General features: G+C 35.7%; 1 protein-coding gene across 4 annotated transcripts in view; it reads right to left on the bottom strand.

Annotated features, from left to right (window-relative positions):
• Nucleotides 1–17,504, bottom strand: part of LOC105214224 (GATA-binding factor C) — a 95,006-nt gene that overhangs the window by 68,767 nt on the left and 8,735 nt on the right. The window lies entirely within an intron of this gene.

The raw sequence follows: 17,504 nt of genomic DNA, 5'->3' as shown, positions 1-17,504 counted from the left end.
ACGACTTGTATGTAAGCTACTAATTGAGATTACTATATAAATACTTGCTTGCCAAAATCAACTTTCCTTTAAAGTATTAATTTAAACAAAAACATTTGCTTTTTAAACTTTTGAAATCAGTTTTCATTAAGTAATTACTTAAGATTACTTCGCAATTACTATTATATTGAAACAAGACTTAATTATAACTTCAAATAAAACCTTTGCATTATATTATTTAAGCATATTATCAAGTCATACGACTCTTTTGAGGTTTATTTTCATTAGTAATTACTTTATGATTACTTTGCAATTAATTATTTATTTAACAAAACTTCAATTTGGTAAAGTTACTTAATTTAAGCGAAGTAATTTAAATGTTTTTGGATTACTTAGTAATTAATTACTTTAAAATGCATTACCTAATTAATTACATTTTACAAATATTCACTCATATTTTGTAATTGTTACTTATATATGCATGTTTGTCAATTTCTATTGAAAAATTCCTCGCTGCTGAGAGCTTTGTGTGAAAATTTTCACTTAAGCGCCCATAGTTAAACTTTTTTCCATTGAATTCCATGAAAATGAAATGCCACTTTATCAAGTACACTTTTCAGTCCATATTCCCGCAGCGCTATGCAATTACACACATTCATATATAGAAACGCCTCATACCAAATGTATGCCATTAAAATGCGCTCTGGTGTGAAATTCACAATGTCATTGCCAACGATTGGTGAAATTTGTTGCAACACAGAATGTGACAATAACAGTGGTAGCAATAATAGCAATGAAAATTACAGCAACCATAACAACAACAGTAATCGTAGTTGATATAGGTATATAAAAGGCCAACAAACCAAGTGCAACGTTATAAAATCAAACAACAACAAATGCAACAAACACTTTTACTGCGGTTGCAGAAAAAATATATACAACAACAAGCTACAACAAACAACGCGCCAGCAGTAGTTTGGCAAGCAACAACTCTAACTATGCAACTCATTTGTAAACCAAACAGCGTGGACACAAAGCAAACAGGCTGTTCGTAGCGCAGGAGTAGCAATAATTTTTATTTGTTGTTGTTGTAGGTGTATTGTTGCTGCTATGAAATGCAATGCTGAACTTATAAGTATATATTTGTATGTGTGTGTGAATTGCCAAAAGACCACCAGAAGCTGCTGCTGCTGCTGCCTCAGCGATCACGCGTTTTGGTTTATGGGCTCACAGACACACACATACACATGCAACACTATATAGGAGTGTGTGCGCATATGGGCGCGTTCAGCAACCAAATTGCCAGCCATTTATCATGCGTCGTGCGCTTTTGCACTCAAAGAAAATTACAGCTAGTGAACATATGTAACGACATTGTATAGACACACTCACATACATAAAGGGTGATTTTTTAAGAGCTTGATAACTTTTTAAAAAAAAAAAACGCATAAAATTTGCAAAATCTCATCGGTTCTTTATTTGAAACGTTAGATTGGTTCATGACATTTACTTTTTGAAGATAATTTCATTTAAATGTTGACCGCGGCTGCGTCTTAGGTGGTCCATTCGGAAAGTCCAATTTTGGGCAACTTTTTCGAGCATTTCGGCCGGAATAGCCCGAATTTCTTCGGAAATGTTGTCTTCCAAAGCTGGAATAGTTGCTGGCTTATTTCTGTAGACTTTAAACTTGACGTAGCCCCACAAAAAATAGTCTAAAGGCGTTAAATCGCATGATCTTGGTGGCCAACTTACGGGTCCATTTCTTGAGATGAATTGTTCTCCGAAGTTTTCCCTCAAAATGGCCATAGAATCGCGAGCTGTGTGGCATGTAGCGCCATCTTGTTGAAACCACATGTCAACCAAGTTCAGTTCTTCCATTTTTGGCAACAAAAAGTTTGTTAGCATCGAACGATAGCGATCGCCATTCACCGTAACGTTGCGTCCAACAGCATCTTTGAAAAAATACGGTCCAATGATTCCACCAGCGTACAAACCACACCAAACAGTGCATTTTTCGGGATGCATGGGCAGTTCTTGAACGGCTTCTGGTTGCTCTTCACCCCAAATGCGGCAATTTTGCTTATTTACGTAGCCATTCAACCAGAAATGAGCCTCATCGCTGAACAAAATTTGTCGATAAACACATTTCGAACCGAACACTGATTTTGGTAATAAAATTCAATGATTTGCAAGCGTTGCTCGTTAGTAAGTCTATTCATGATGAAATGTCAAAGCATACTGAGCATCTTTCTCTTTGACACCATGTCTGAAATCCCACGTGATCTGTCAAATACTAATGCATGAAAATCCTAACCTCAAAAAAATCACCCGTTATAACGGTGTATATGTATATGTGTAAGCGCGAGGCATGCTTGGCAGCCCAAAAACTTTTCACAACACCAAACACACCAATAACTGCTGCTTTATAGCATTCATTTGTTGTTGCTTGTCACCCACCCGCGCCATTAAAATACACCATACAAAGTACAACAACAACAATAAAAAACTTTATTGCCAATTCACCCAGAAGACTGTGCATTGCACTTGATTGTCAAGGTAATTTTGTTGCAAACTCACTGCAACTTGCCACAATAGGCGCAATGCTGGCCATAATAATATGCAACAACAACAATATTAACAATAAACAGTTGGTAAAATGTACTAATAAAAGTTACGAAAATTTTACTGGTGACAATATAAATGTTGTTAACAAAAATAACAGCAACAACAACAACAAATATTGTTGTTGCAAGCCACTGTATTTGTTGCCACTCATATTGGTAAAGGGTGATTTTTTAAGAGCTTGATAACTTTTTAAAAAAAAAAACGCATAAAATTTGCAAAATCTCATCGGTTCTTTATTTGAAACGTTAGATTGGTTCATGACATTTACTTTTTGAAGATAATTTCATTTAAATGTTGACCGCGGCTGCGTCTTAGGTGGTCCATTCGGAAAGTCCAATTTTGGGCAACTTTTTCGAGCATTTCGGCCGGAATAGCCCGAATTTCTTCGGAAATGTTGTCTTCCAAAGCTGGAATAGTTGCTGGCTTATTTCTGTAGACTTTAGACTTGACGTAGCCCCACAAAAAATAGTCTAAAGGCGTTAAATCGCATGATCTTGGTGGCCAACTTACGGGTCCATTTCTTGAGATGAATTGTTCTCCGAAGTTTTCCCTCAAAATGGCCATAGAATCGCGAGCTGTGTGGCATGTAGCGCCATCTTGTTGAAACCACATGTCAACCAAGTTCAGTTCTTCCATTTTTGGCAACAAAAAGTTTGTTAGCATCGAACGATAGCGATCGCCATTCACCGTAACGTTGCGTCCAACAGCATCTTTGAAAAAATACGGTCCAATGATTCCACCAGCGTACAAACCACACCAAACAGTGCATTTTTCGGGATGCATGGGCAGTTCTTGAACGGCTTCTGGTTGCTCTTCACCCCAAATGCGGCAATTTTGCTTATTTACGTAGCCATTCAACCAGAAATGAGCCTCATCGCTGAACAAAATTTGTCGATAAAAAAGCGGATTTCACATTTCGAACCGAACACTGATTTTGGTAATAAAATTCAATGATTTGCAAGCGTTGCTCGTTAGTAAGTCTATTCATGATGAAATGTCAAAGCATACTGAGCATCTTTCTCTTTGACACCATGTCTGAAATCCCACGTGATCTGTCAAATACTAATGCATGAAAATCCTAACCTCAAAAAAATCACCCGTTACTAATACGGAATATTCTAAAAATGCTTCCAAAATACTGCAAACAGACGCGCCGCTTACTCCTGCCGCCCCGTCTCAACCTCTCAAGTGGCACACTTGCCTCTTAGTCGCATTTCCAGTACTAACTAGCAACATAACAGTTGTCTGCCACTGCTGTTGCGCCATTGCAGTTGTAAATTGCAAATTGCTCACGCTTTATCGTTGCTAGATTGTTGTTGTTGTTGCTGTTGTGCAATTTCATTGCCAATGTCGCTGCCGTCGGTTGAAAATTAATGAACGCTGTCACATTTGCGGTTATTGTCGTTCGGTCGCGTCGCATTGCTGGCTACTACACTTGCTTGGCTTATTAGCTGACCGCTTGCTGTGTTAGATGGAAAAGCAACAACAAGAACACAAATGTCGTATAATAATAATTACAAAAGCAAGTACAAACGCTTCATATTTGATTACACACAGTTGTTGTTGTTGTTGTTCGACTCTTGCTTTTGTTGTTGTTATTGCACATGCTGGAGACTTTTACGCTGCAAGCCAAAGCATTTACCAAATGACAAATCACAACAAGCGCACACAAGTGTCAAATGTAATGAGCCACAGTGAGACGCGAAACGACATGCCACATGTCGCATGCCACCTCAATGCGCTGCAGTCATTCGTTTTTCATTACTTTTTTCTCTTTTATTTATTTATTTTATTTTATTTTTATTTTTCTCCAAACTTGTACAGCTGTTTTGGTGTCGTTCGCCTTGACGCTCTTCTTCTTGTTGTTGCTTTAACGTACTTTGCATACACTTTGGTCTCTGGTCTCTGCTCACTGTTCGCTGCTACTGCGACAGTCTTTGCTTCTGTCCAATTTGTTATTTTCGCTGAATCACCGCCGCCCAACGCATTGGCTTTTGTCGCTTGAGCGCTTCTCTTTCAAGCCGTCTTTCAAGCTCATCCGTTGGCTTGCGCTTGCGCTTGTGAGCTGCTGGTGGTGGTGTGGCTCATTGTGCCCGTTATTAATGCATTTGCTGAACAATTTTGATATCGCAAATTAATATGGAAACAATATGTGGCATATGAGCTTTTGAGCGTTGCTTACAAATGTGCGTACACACACACATGCCACACTCACATGGGGTACTGCCACACTTTGTGCCGCGCATTTTTATCGCATATTTTATTGCAATTGCTCTTGTTGTTGTTGCGCTTGTTAGTAGTAGTTATTTGTTATTGTTGTTGCTACTACAACTGCTACATTTGCTTCCGTCTGTCTCCGTTTCGTGATTATTGATGATGTTCGTTATGTGGCGCGTTGCCAACATACAGTTGCACACACTACATTTGCTTGCAACAAAACGCGCATTTATTTTTATGTCCTTATTTGTGGTGTGGTAGCCACATTGAATGACCAGCGCATTGCATGAGCTTCTTCACATACAGCCAAACATGCATAAATATTAATATACAGCCACACTCAGATATTTAGTACCTTCTATTGTAGGTTGGAAATTCTTGGAACTCATCAAATTGACAATGTCAAAGCAGCAAAATATATGTGACTGCATAAGTTTACATATAGACATATGTATTTACATATATACGCAGAGTTGCCTTTGTTGTCTTTGACAAATGATGGAGGATTTTCGGGTAGCAGTGTTTGTTGTTGTTGTAATTATCAACTCCTGAACGCCTGCATGCACCTTTTAGTATTGCGTGTGTTTAATTAAATATAATTTAGTATAAAGTCCTGTCATAAAAGTATAACTCGTTTCGGTGAAATTCAACCCTTAAAAATTATTTTCAAATATTTTTATTTTTTTTGTATTTTTTCTTGTAAACTATTCAAATGTTGTATATTTGTACTAAGCTTATGAAATGTTTCTAATTTAGTAGCATGCTTTAATTTTTTTCTTCAAATTTTCACCCTAACCTCAAAATAAATGTTAAGATCTTGTCGCAGGCTTCCATGTCCGTTATATAAATATTTCGTCTGAGAAGACCCATAGTTAAATTTTACGACGAATAACTTTCTAGAACATTTTAAATCGCAGCAGCTACCAAAAGGCATTTAATACACACTTTAAAATTAAATGAGATATAGAAAAATATTACTAGAGTAATTTTACGCCTCTTGCATAACTGAAACTTGATCGTTTGTGTTATAAAAGACTTTTCGATCCAAAGAATCTCCAAGATTCCACCGACAACAATAAGGTACTGCATACCGTGAAATTCTGAAATTTCTTACTGCTAAAAATATATCTACATATATATCCGACCATACCGACACATACATACATTCTCATATGTACACCATACACCATTTGCATGATACAAATGTCACTTAGAAGATTGACAATTGATCGGCGATATTGACTGACGGACAGATAGATAGACAGGATTCCTGATGTCCGGCTACACTTGAGCCGTTGATTTTCACACCATTTGCATGACTCACTGGCCAAAAAAGAAGCACGACAAAATGCGCAAAACGAACAAGCCGAAAAGCACGCGGTAGAAGACACGGACGCCGAGAGTTGCGCGCAAATAAAATAAGAAATAAGTGAATAAAAATACAACAACAACAGCAACTACTGCTGTCAAATTAGAATGCAAAGTTTGTAAGCAGCAATAACAATAACAACAACATATGCAAACAGCAATAAAAGCAATAATACACGCAGTAAAACTGATTTAGGCGGCGTTGATGAAAGCGGCCGCTTACATTGAAAAATTTCCAAAACGTTTGCATTACGACGAATGGATTTCACTTGCTCGCCACACGCTGCTGTTGGCTACATAACGAGCAAACCACATATACGGAGACACACACGTGGATTTTCGCATGCAAAATGCCAGTTAAGCGACTAAAGGCGGAAAGAGAATGACAGATAGGGATAGAGGAGGGGTGGTGTGGTGGCATGGCAGTACATGTGATGGTAAAGGAGTTGCATATTCGTTTTTTTTATTTATTTTTCGCTCACCGGCAGGTTAAGCGTATGGTGTTCACGATGAATTAATTGAAGCGATGATTGTCAACAGCGTGTAAGCAACATCACGTATTCTAGGAGCAATACATAGATATATATATATATGTAAGCAAATTTGCTTTGTCTGCACATGAGCGTATGCGCGTATCAAGCGAAATAATCAACAATCGGTTGTGCAACATCACAACTACATATAAGTGTGGAACATGCCACATGCAACATGCAACATAGTGCAAAAAATAATATAGTGGAAAGCGAGCTAAAGTTGAATGAAATGATTTGTTTTGTCATTGCATGTATTTATATTTGTTGTTGTTATTGTTATTGTTAATTTTTTTGTCAGCTATTATTGTTGCTAGATAGTTAATTACAACATTATGCTAGCAGTTCATTCTTATGTTTGGTTACTTAATATTGTTGTTGTTAGTGTTGTTGTGCTAATTTTTTGTTGTTTTGTTGCATGAACTTCTTATTATTGTTATTGTTGTATTTTTGATTTTCACATATCTTCATTCGTGTGCTGCTCTGTGTGGCCTTTTTAATTTTGTCATTGTTGTTGCTCTGCTCGTTCTTCAACTACACTTAATTGTTGCTGCCGTTGTTGTTGTTGTTGTCATTCTTCACTTTTTACCACGCTTTTGTCACTGCTACAACCGCTCGCCAACAACATTGAATTGAAGTAATTATGTCATTTAATTACGCGGACAGGCAGGCCACTCTGTTGGCAGCTGGCAACGAGAGTCTGCAACATACGAACAACAACAAGAACTCTTACATGGTGCAGTAGCAGCAGAAGCAAATTGCCAGCACTTGTGGGGCACCCCCACGCATGCGTGCCGCTTGTGGCGAGTTGACTGTTGTGTTGTGACAGCATCAAGTGAGAGCTTTTATGTGGTTAACATGGATAGGGAAGAGAGGGAGAGAGCGATGCGCGCGGGGGGTACGCATGCCCAGAGATGTGTGGTTATTAACTGCAGCGCAATTGAAAGGAGATACATATGTTGAAGCGCATGCGCCAATTTCACTCGTTGCAATTGACTTGTTGTTGTTGTTTTCCTACTTATTTCTAACTAAACCGTGCAATGCCGCAAGCAAACGCTGACAATATTACTTAAGAATGTTCTTGCTTTCTAAGTTGCACTTGTTGTTGTTGTAATGTATATTGTGTTTTTGTTGTTGTACAGTTTTTTTGCACTACGCAAAAGATAAAGCAAACTTGCCGCCACACAGTTGGGGCTAATAAATGAACAAATGTGCCTCAACTAATTAAAACATCGCACGATGTAGGAGGTGGTGCCGGTCGGTGGCGCAACCAACAAGCCACACACACGCGCACACACATAAGCAACAAATACAAGTAGTAATAATACGAAAAACGCGTTGCTAATGTCAACGGCGAGTTTGCAGCGTGAACAACATGCCAACATGCGAACAGTGGTGATCAGTGTTGCAATGTTGTTGTTGTTGATGTTGTTGTACATTTTTTGTTGTCATTATTACATGTGCGGTTTTTGCGCTGTGTGCTCACTAACTCTTATTGCCACTGGACAGATGATTTAGCAATTGCAGTGCGCTATGCATATGCGCACATTTGCATGCATATATGTACTTCCATATATAAAGACATACATATACATATATGCATATAAGTGATTACATATAAACATCTGTTCGGTGCAACTCGCCGCTATCGCTGTGGCATGAATGAACCACCACTGTGTGTGCGCTTCGCATTCAAAACACGCGTTGCTGTCAATGCGCGATCAACAACAACAACAACACTAAATAGCCAGCCAACCAGTAATCATAAGTTAAAAATGCAAAAAGCATTGCCGCATTTGTTCGAGTCGTACGATATGAGAATTTTCCAAGAATTTGGGCCATAATTAATGTGGCATGATGTTTCTGTTGTTGTTGCTGTTGCTTTATACTTTACGTTGTTGCTTATTGCAATTTTTTTTGCTTGCTGCTGGAAATATTTTAATCAAAAGAAATTGTGATGTTGCAACAAGCGGTTTAGCAGCAATTGCGTTGCAAATCTTGTGTGGCAAGTGTGGCAGTATGTAATTGATGTTTGAAGGGGCAGCTTTAATGTGTGTAGAAATATTATTGCTACTGCATTTATGATTTAATTAACGGATATGTGGTGGGCTATGCGTATGTATGTGTGTATGTGTTGGCTTTATTGATAGTGAGATTCTGGTATTTTTCCGACAATTATTTTACTGATTTTATTGAAACATGTAACTATTTCAATTCTAATTTTTCAAAAAAAAAAATATATTTATAAAAAAAATATTTTCCAATAAAAATTAAATATTAAAAATTATTTTTAAAGAAATTTTAAATTTAAAACTATGAAAAAATATTTTTTTTATGAAATTAAAACAAAAATTAAGATATTTTAAAAATTCTTTTTTAATTTTTTTTTTCATTTTTTTCTTTTGTTTAATTTTTTATTATTTTAGTAAATTTTTTTCACATTTGAAATTATTTCACATCCCCGTAACATGTTCATTCATGTATTTCAAATCAAAATGCCGCGCAACAAAAGAGCACTCCTCAAACACAACAAAAAGCAGTGTCACAAAATCATTGCTCAGAGAAAAAATAACAATAATAATAATAATGTCCCATCAAATTAAAACACAATAACATATTTAAAATCTCATCAATCATACTTCCATGCTTAATCCTTTACACGTTGCATTTGGTGCACAGCCGCCAGCAACAAGAAGTGGAAGGGGCAGAGAAAGACGAAAAACCAAATTTCACGCGCTTCCATTGCTTTTATTTGACTTCGAGAAATATATTCTGCACCGTTCAATAGCGGCAATTCAATCCACAAGCCGTAATTCATTATGTGGCACACTAGTTAGCTTTGTGTTGCACGCTCCAGTCAGCCGTTGTGGCTACCCCCAACCGTTTCGACGCACATTTCGTTGAAAACTTGCGCACCGGGACCGAGATTTGTATGCGATTGTTAGAAGCTGGAGGCACACACACACACGAAGTTAGGTGCAACAGCAGTTAGGGGCAGCAGCAGCGGTATCGATTGCCAGCTGCTCGCAGTTGGAAGCAATAAATACATCTGTTTGTGTGTGTGCGGCAGTGCTTAAATGGCTAAGTAAATCTTCACTTTGTGTTCGCTAAGCAACAATTGCTGCTGCTAGTTTAATAAAGTATTTAGCTTTTCTCGCGCGAGCTGACGCAAATCTTGAGTCCAGCAGAATGCAGCGCACTTACAACAACTTCAATGCATTACAACGACTATTTAGAGGTGTCTTCTATTCTATTTTGCTAGTTGCAGTCTTTTATGTGTTGTAGTAATTTCTTGTTGTTGTTGTTGCCCTCAGCTGCTCATGCAACCAGCCGAGGTAAGTTTGTCGCTTAAGTCTTTTCTTCAACTTTTTTGAAGTTTTTGTGCACACAGATATTATTTAGTTATTTTTTTTTATTCTCTTCTTAGCCTCTTCGCCGAGTTAGCCAGCGTGCCAGCGAAATTCTAGGAAATCCATGCTGCATAATTTATTGCTTGTTATGATATGGTGACGATATGCTGCGCCGCTGGTGTTTGTTGTTGTTAATAGCTCTGTTAGCTTGTTATTGTTGTTTTTGCTTTTATTATAGCCTACTGCTGTTAATATATCAGTTAGTTTTTGTTGTTGTTGTTACTTTTGCTGTTGTCGCTGGTCAACACCTGGTGGTGTTGTTTCTACCTTTGCCATGGCATTCTTCATCTGCGCTTGCTTCGTTTGGTCACTCACGGCGTACATATGGATGTTTGTTGCGTGTGTGTAAGGGTTAAGAGCGGTAGCGCGTGGGTAATCTGAGATCGCTTCTATGCGTAATATATTGGTATGTAAATAATGAGCGAGTGAGAAATATTTGTATGTGCTCGCAGAAGACTTTGTAATTTAAATGTTCAATAAAAAAAATAAAAAATGTTGGTTTGACAAAAAACAACAAATTATGTTGCATATAAGTTAATTTGCTGCGTGTTGTGGTAGAGAATAATTTAACATTTTTTTATATTTTTAATTTATATTTAAAAATTATATTAAAAAATATGTTTGTACATAAAATTAAGAAATAGTAAAAATTTTTAGCAAAAATTGTTTAACAAAAAATATTTATTTTATAATTAAAATAATTTTTAATTTTTATAAACAAATATATAAACAAATTTAATTTCAAAACAATTAAAAAAATTTACAATTTAAAATCTGTTCAAAAAATTAATTTTGCATTTTTTGCACACAAATTTTGCATTGCGCTTTAATGTCTATTTAATAAAAGTCGCCACTCACTTTACGCCATAAAATCGCTAACAGTAAAATTTTTATTTATTTATTTTATTTTTTGATATTTAATCCGCATTTTTGTGGCACAACTCCGGCTAAACGTGTACGGAATGCACAAGAAAGCGCACAAGTGTAGCGCACTAAATTACAACAACAAAAACTTATCGTATAACAATAAAAAAAAAGCTTATTGCTCCGATTCTGGTTTAAAACTACTAATTCAAGTCATTGCTCATCAGCATTTTATGGGTCTGAGCCAGAAATATACATAAGCATATAGACATGTATATAAGTGGACGGGTGTTTGTATTGTGTATGTATTTATATATACATGTATATGTATGTGCGTGTGTTTGCATTAGAAGTTTTTGTGTCGCAATCGTTTGTAATGTTAAGTGTGCTTTTATGGCAATTTGATTGTTTGAATTGACAATTAATTTGCAAATTGTTGTTGAAATGTGTTGAGAGGTGGGGATTTTTATTTAAATTTATTGTTTTCGCCAATTTTTTTTTTATTTTAGTTTCATATAAGTTTGCAGCAAAGTGAAAGGGTTGTGGTATTAAAAAGTGAAATAAATTAACAGTTCTATGGAGCTTAAAGTAGTGGCAAGAATGTGTGTTAACTTAAAGAAATGCTTGTTTCGAGTTTCAGGGTGGTCTAAGGATGCGCAAAAATTTATTAAATTATTAAAAAATTATTTAAAAAAAAATTAATTACGTGAATTAATTAATTTTTAAACAATTTCAAAATAATTGAAAATAATTTAAAAATATTTTTAACACCAGTCTGGCAACGCTCGTTCCTTTTAAATTTTTGTTGTTGTTATTTTAGGCTTCAGGTGTTTTTACAACATATTTTTGTTAAATATATTTTAATAATAATGTTTTCTTAGAAAAAATATTTTTTTTTTTTGTAAAAACTTTTTATACAAAAAAATATTAGGAAACCGCCTAATTTAATCGTTGATTATTTAAAATGCTGTCACTGCTATTCCAGCCAACTTTACATGCACAAGTTGTTGTTGTTGCAATTGTAACTCAATAACTCAGTTGCACTAGCGCAACACTGCAACTGAAATTGAGTACACCGCTTGCCACTGCCACATCGGCGCTGTGCTGCTGAAAGCCATAATTGTGTGCAAGCTCACGTGGACATGCAGGCAGGCAGCGTGCGCTATGTGGCATGCAAATAGTGAGCGAACACACATACATACATATATATGCAGCGAGTACTTTGTCAGCAGTATATAAATATGCTTTTGGGGGCCAAACAAAAATGCGCGCTTGTCACGCAAGGCTCGAAGCTAGTAAGCGGCCAGTTGAGCGGCCTTTAACGCCGCCACTCGTCCTTCGCGTTGAAGCTTAGCGCTCAGCTCAACTTTAGCCGCGACATGAACTGGCAGGGCATTAATGAATTAAGGCATTTTCACGTGCTGCCGCATGTACGGCGCGTAGTTGCGCGCAGGATTATGCAAATTTCACTCACGGACATTCATATGAGTGAATGTATTTAAGTGTGTGTGTGTTTGTGTGTGGAATGACATGGCATGGAATGCAGTGTGTGCATGAAAAGGACATGAACATTACGTTTTATGTAGTCACTGGCGCGTCACATGAGTGTATGTGTTTGTGACATAGACTCATGTGTGCTGCTGGCTTGTTGGCTCTACTCCAGCTGGACAATGTGACATGAAACGCTTAATTTTTATTTTATAGTTTTATTGCGCTTTAAATGGAGCTTATTAGTGTTTTATGGTAGGGTTAAGCGCAAGTGTGATATTGACGACTTGGCTGTATATGCATTTAATAAGTATTTTTTAAGGTTTATTTTCAAATAAAATGCATTATATTATGTTAAAAATAATTTTGAAGGATTTGAGAGGATTGGAAGTGACGGAAAAGTACTGAGTTGACGATGGAATTTTGCTTTAACTGAAACTTGAGATATTCTTCAGAAATAGATGGAATATTATTAAAAACATATTTCTTTTAATTCTTTCCTCTTTATTTCCCTCACTTCATATTTTGAACCAAAAAAATATATATATTAGTCATCTATCAACTCAAATCAGCAAATAATTGCATTAACAATTCAATCAGGTAACACAAATATTCCAAAAATTCAAAGATTTGTTGCTGTAAACTATAAAAACCTACACCAACAACAATGCTGTCAAAGCAAACATTTTAATATGATCAGCATAAGCGTCAGTGTCAATGTCAAGCAGCAGCAGTTTGCGGCAAACACAAGCAGCACAACAACAAAATAAACACATAAAAGCCGGTGAATATTCTAATATGCAGCAAATATCAGCATCATCAATAATAACATCAAAATCAATTTTTGACATTTCTTACGCTTTCAATCAGGCTCAGTGCGAGACAGACAACAGCAGCAACAACAACAAGTACAACGGCAACAAAAATCCAACAGTCACCAGCTACAAGCGCAGTCAAATGACATATGCAGACTAATGAATTTTAAAATCCATTCGCATATGATTTTGAGCATCACTCAGACGGCGCTCCCCTCCGCCACCCCTCAGCAAGAAATAAAACAAAATTGAATCGAAATCGGTTGAAATGCAAAACAAACAGCTAACAAACGAGACAAGTGAAGCGACGCGCGGAGACTGGCCATAGCAACGCTTGCGGCTGATCGATTTGACAGGCGCACCGGCAATAAGAAGTGACAGGCGGCGGCGGCGGCGATGACTTAGCGGGCAGTGTGATGCGATGAATGGCAGTCGGCAGCCACCAGCAGCCAGCATGTCTGTCAAAGCTTTTGCAGTAAATACTCGAAACAACAAAAACAAAGCACGCATCAACTGTTAAATAAAACAACAACAACAACAGAAGCAGTGTAAAATATGTAAGCTAAATGCTATTGTTGTTGCTTTGTTGTTGTAATAAAAGCATATGCAATTGTTGGCATCGATTGTGCGGAGCTTGAGCGTTCATTTTTGAATGATTTTGAATGAAAAGCGCACGCGCATGAATGAATTACGCTCGCATAAAGAATAAATGAAGATGGTGCGTGTGTTGTGGCAGAATTCTGGCAATAAATTTACATTTTTATATTTGATATGACAGTGAGCCAAAATGAAGCGTGGAAGCTTGCTTACAATATAGCTTTCCTTTTTATACAAATTCATATGAAGGCTTGTGAAAACGATTTTAGCGATGAAAGCTCTTCAAGAAGTACAGAAGTTGTAAATATAGCAGCTTCGGAGCAGTTACTAAACATAAACTGAATTAAATTTAAAACAAATGTGAAATTATATCAAAATATGTTTTTTAATGAAAGCTCTATATGAAAGCTTCATTTTTTTACAACTTACATTCTATGTGTTCAATACACATTAAAATCTCATTAACTGTCAAGAAAAAAAATTGATAATCACAATTCAAGTTCGAAAGCTCCCGACAAAAATGTGAAAGCTCTAATACCGACGTATTATGATTTCTGCTAAATTTTGATTTAAAACCCACTACATCACACAACATGATCACTTATTTCAGTTACATTTTATATAATATTATCTAAAAAAGCTTTCAATTCCATCATTTTAATAACTGGGTTGCATGCGTTCTTTTCGACTACAAATCTGCTCATGAATTACGCATAGTAACTGTACATGCGCCAAAAAGACTGATTGATCACTTTAATGGCATATAATCGAAATCAACAACAATGAACAAAGAAGCATTTTATGCGAAAGCTCCAAACTGTAACTGGAAATCATCATAAAACTAGCAATTTATGGGGAATTCCTCGAGCAATAAATGTAACAAAATATGCGAACTTACTTTAAAAGATGTATAATAATAAAAAATAATGAAAAGGAAAGAAGAATTGCAAGACACTCACATGCCCGCTTTCGTGTGAAGTGCAAAGTAGATGTACTTAAGTGGAATTGTTGCATTAACGGGATATTTAAGCAAATTGTATTGCACTTAAAATAAGAAAAAATGTGTAACAAGCTCTTTTCTGGAACTTCAATGTCTCTAACTGCCAGTTTGTTACAGTTTTGTGGAGGAGCAGCGGACGCAGTAGGAAGTGCCATCAGCACTTGTTGTGGTGGGAGCCATTGCCAGACCGGGTGTGTAGTCCAACACCGCAACTCAACAACGTGACAATGTTGTTTTTACGGCTGCAAAAGCCGCTGGAATGGAGCAACGAATATGAATGCAAAAATGATGCGGAAAATATATTGCAAAGTCGCACAATGCAAATCACGTCGGAAAAAAGGTGGAACAAATGAGTTGGCATTTCGGTAACTGATGGGCAGAAATGTATGTATGTATATAATATTTGTATGTATCTTATATACAGTGAAGTATGTATTTGCGTTGCTGCCGCGCACTCAAGCGCGTATACCTTGACTTTTCCACGTGAGTGCGTGCGGCGGGCGAGCTTTTTTGTATTACTGTTTATGCCATCAAATAAAATATATATATTATTTGGAAAGTAAAAAAATACCTTGGCCTTTTAACGGTACAGCAATGACAACAATTGTAATTATATTACAGTTAGTGTTGCTGCCAATTGAATATTTATGCCTCTTTTCCGCACTTTACTACGTTTTGTATAAAAATATTCTATTAACACTGCGACCAGTTAGCCAGTAGCGCCCACTTTTTCCGCTTCACTGCTACTTTTCGCCACAAAGTAAGGCGTTTGCAAGCGCTCTGAAGCTGCTAGTTTTGGTTGGCGCTGTTTAATTTAACGAGGTAAAACATTATTAAGCTAAATGTATAAAAAATATTTTAATTTTTTCAAAATTTTTTTTATATTTTTTTTTTTTCATAATAAATTTAAAATTTTATTATGAATTTATAATAATTTTTTTATAATTTTGTTTTATATTTTTTATTATTTTTACTTATTAGAATTTTTTTTAAATTTTGTTATTGTTGTTTTTTTTTTTATAAAAAATCATGTCTTTATTTTTCGGTCAACTAATTTTTTCTTACTTCACTTTCCGTTAGCTTGTGTCAACCGTTAGTTGTAGGTTATAATTTACTTCATACTAATTTCGTACTTTTATGCTAAATGCGCACGATAATTGCTGTATTTTGTTGTATGCTTCTTTTTGAGAATGGCGGGTTTCCAGGCATATTAAGAAAACGTTTGAAAATTGCTTGGGAATCATAATGAAAATATTAAGTAATTTAGAAAGCAGTAATTATGTTTGAATTTCGTTAAAAACCAGAGATGAAGTAAAAAATATTTTCCTTTAATAAAAACAGCGATGAAATATTTTTAGATACTTTTTTGTTTAATTAAATTATTATTTTTTTCTTTATTAATAACATTATTATTAAATCTTTCCTTCAAGTACCAACACAAAATCTTTGTTGCTGTACTCTAAATTCAGTTACGGCGCCATTGTGGCAGCCATATTAGTTGAAATATGCAATAGAATGCTTAGAGTGCAATATTTGTACATACATATGTATGTATGTAAATATGTAGGCACTTATAAATATGCTCAAATATGGATGTGCTTAAGTAGCAGACATGCTTTATTATACAATAACGGCATTTTTAAGCGTACATATATGCATAGCAACACAAACCCTTAAGCATACAATATACATATGTACATACAAAGAAATGTATATATGTAGCTGCAAGTGACATATGTAAATATTTTCGTGATGACGCTGTATGACATTGGGAAAAAAATTAAATTCTACGCTACTGCATTGTTTTCAAGTATTTTTCCAAGTGTCAAAAAATTGACACACAACGCAAATGGAAACAAAAGCAAGCGACTAAAAAAAGTAAGGCAAACAGAAATATGAACATAATAGAAGTTATTTATATACGTGTGTTAGTAAAAAATATCTATGCTTGTGTGTGTATGTATGTTGACCGCGCTGTGGCGCTATTGGAAAATACTTAAAATATCATAAATATGTATATGCTTGTAATATTTACGAGAAATAGCATGCGCTCAGTGGCACAGTGATGGCGTCAACGACAATAACAAAAACAACAACAATACAAGTGTTTTTGTGGCAACAAAACAATATGAGAAATACGCCATTAAAAATGGAAAATAAAAACGCTTTTGTTGTGTATACAACAAAAAAAACTTTGCTGCTGATTTTTGTTTGTGGCACGCACACACATACAAACATATAAATACTAGAAAACTTTTTGTTTAGCCATTATATATGCTGCGGTATATATAATAACAAGCATATTGGAAAACTATAAAAATAATGAAAAAGCGAAAAAGCAAAACAAAAAGCGTATAAGAAGCAGCAGAGTAAGAAAGCATGCAGGAAATAAGGATATAAGCAGTTAAGGGTAAGAAATGCTTGAAGGTGAAACCTCAGCAAGGAATAGGTAATAGAAGAAATGAAATAGGCGTTAACATATCGATTAGAGTTTTGTGAATGAATATTTATGTATATGTACATATATCTATATATATATGTACATCTTCTATATAGCATATAGGTATATATTTAAAGCAAGCCTGCAAGCTGATTAGCGACGGCAAAATCA

The sequence above is a fragment of the Zeugodacus cucurbitae genome, chromosome 2 (assembly GCF_028554725.1).
Source record: "Zeugodacus cucurbitae isolate PBARC_wt_2022May chromosome 2, idZeuCucr1.2, whole genome shotgun sequence".
Lineage (NCBI taxonomy): Eukaryota > Metazoa > Arthropoda > Insecta > Diptera > Tephritidae > Zeugodacus > Zeugodacus cucurbitae.
The sequence above is the reverse complement of the archived record's forward strand: the minus strand, read 5'-3'. Positions and strand labels throughout refer to the sequence as shown.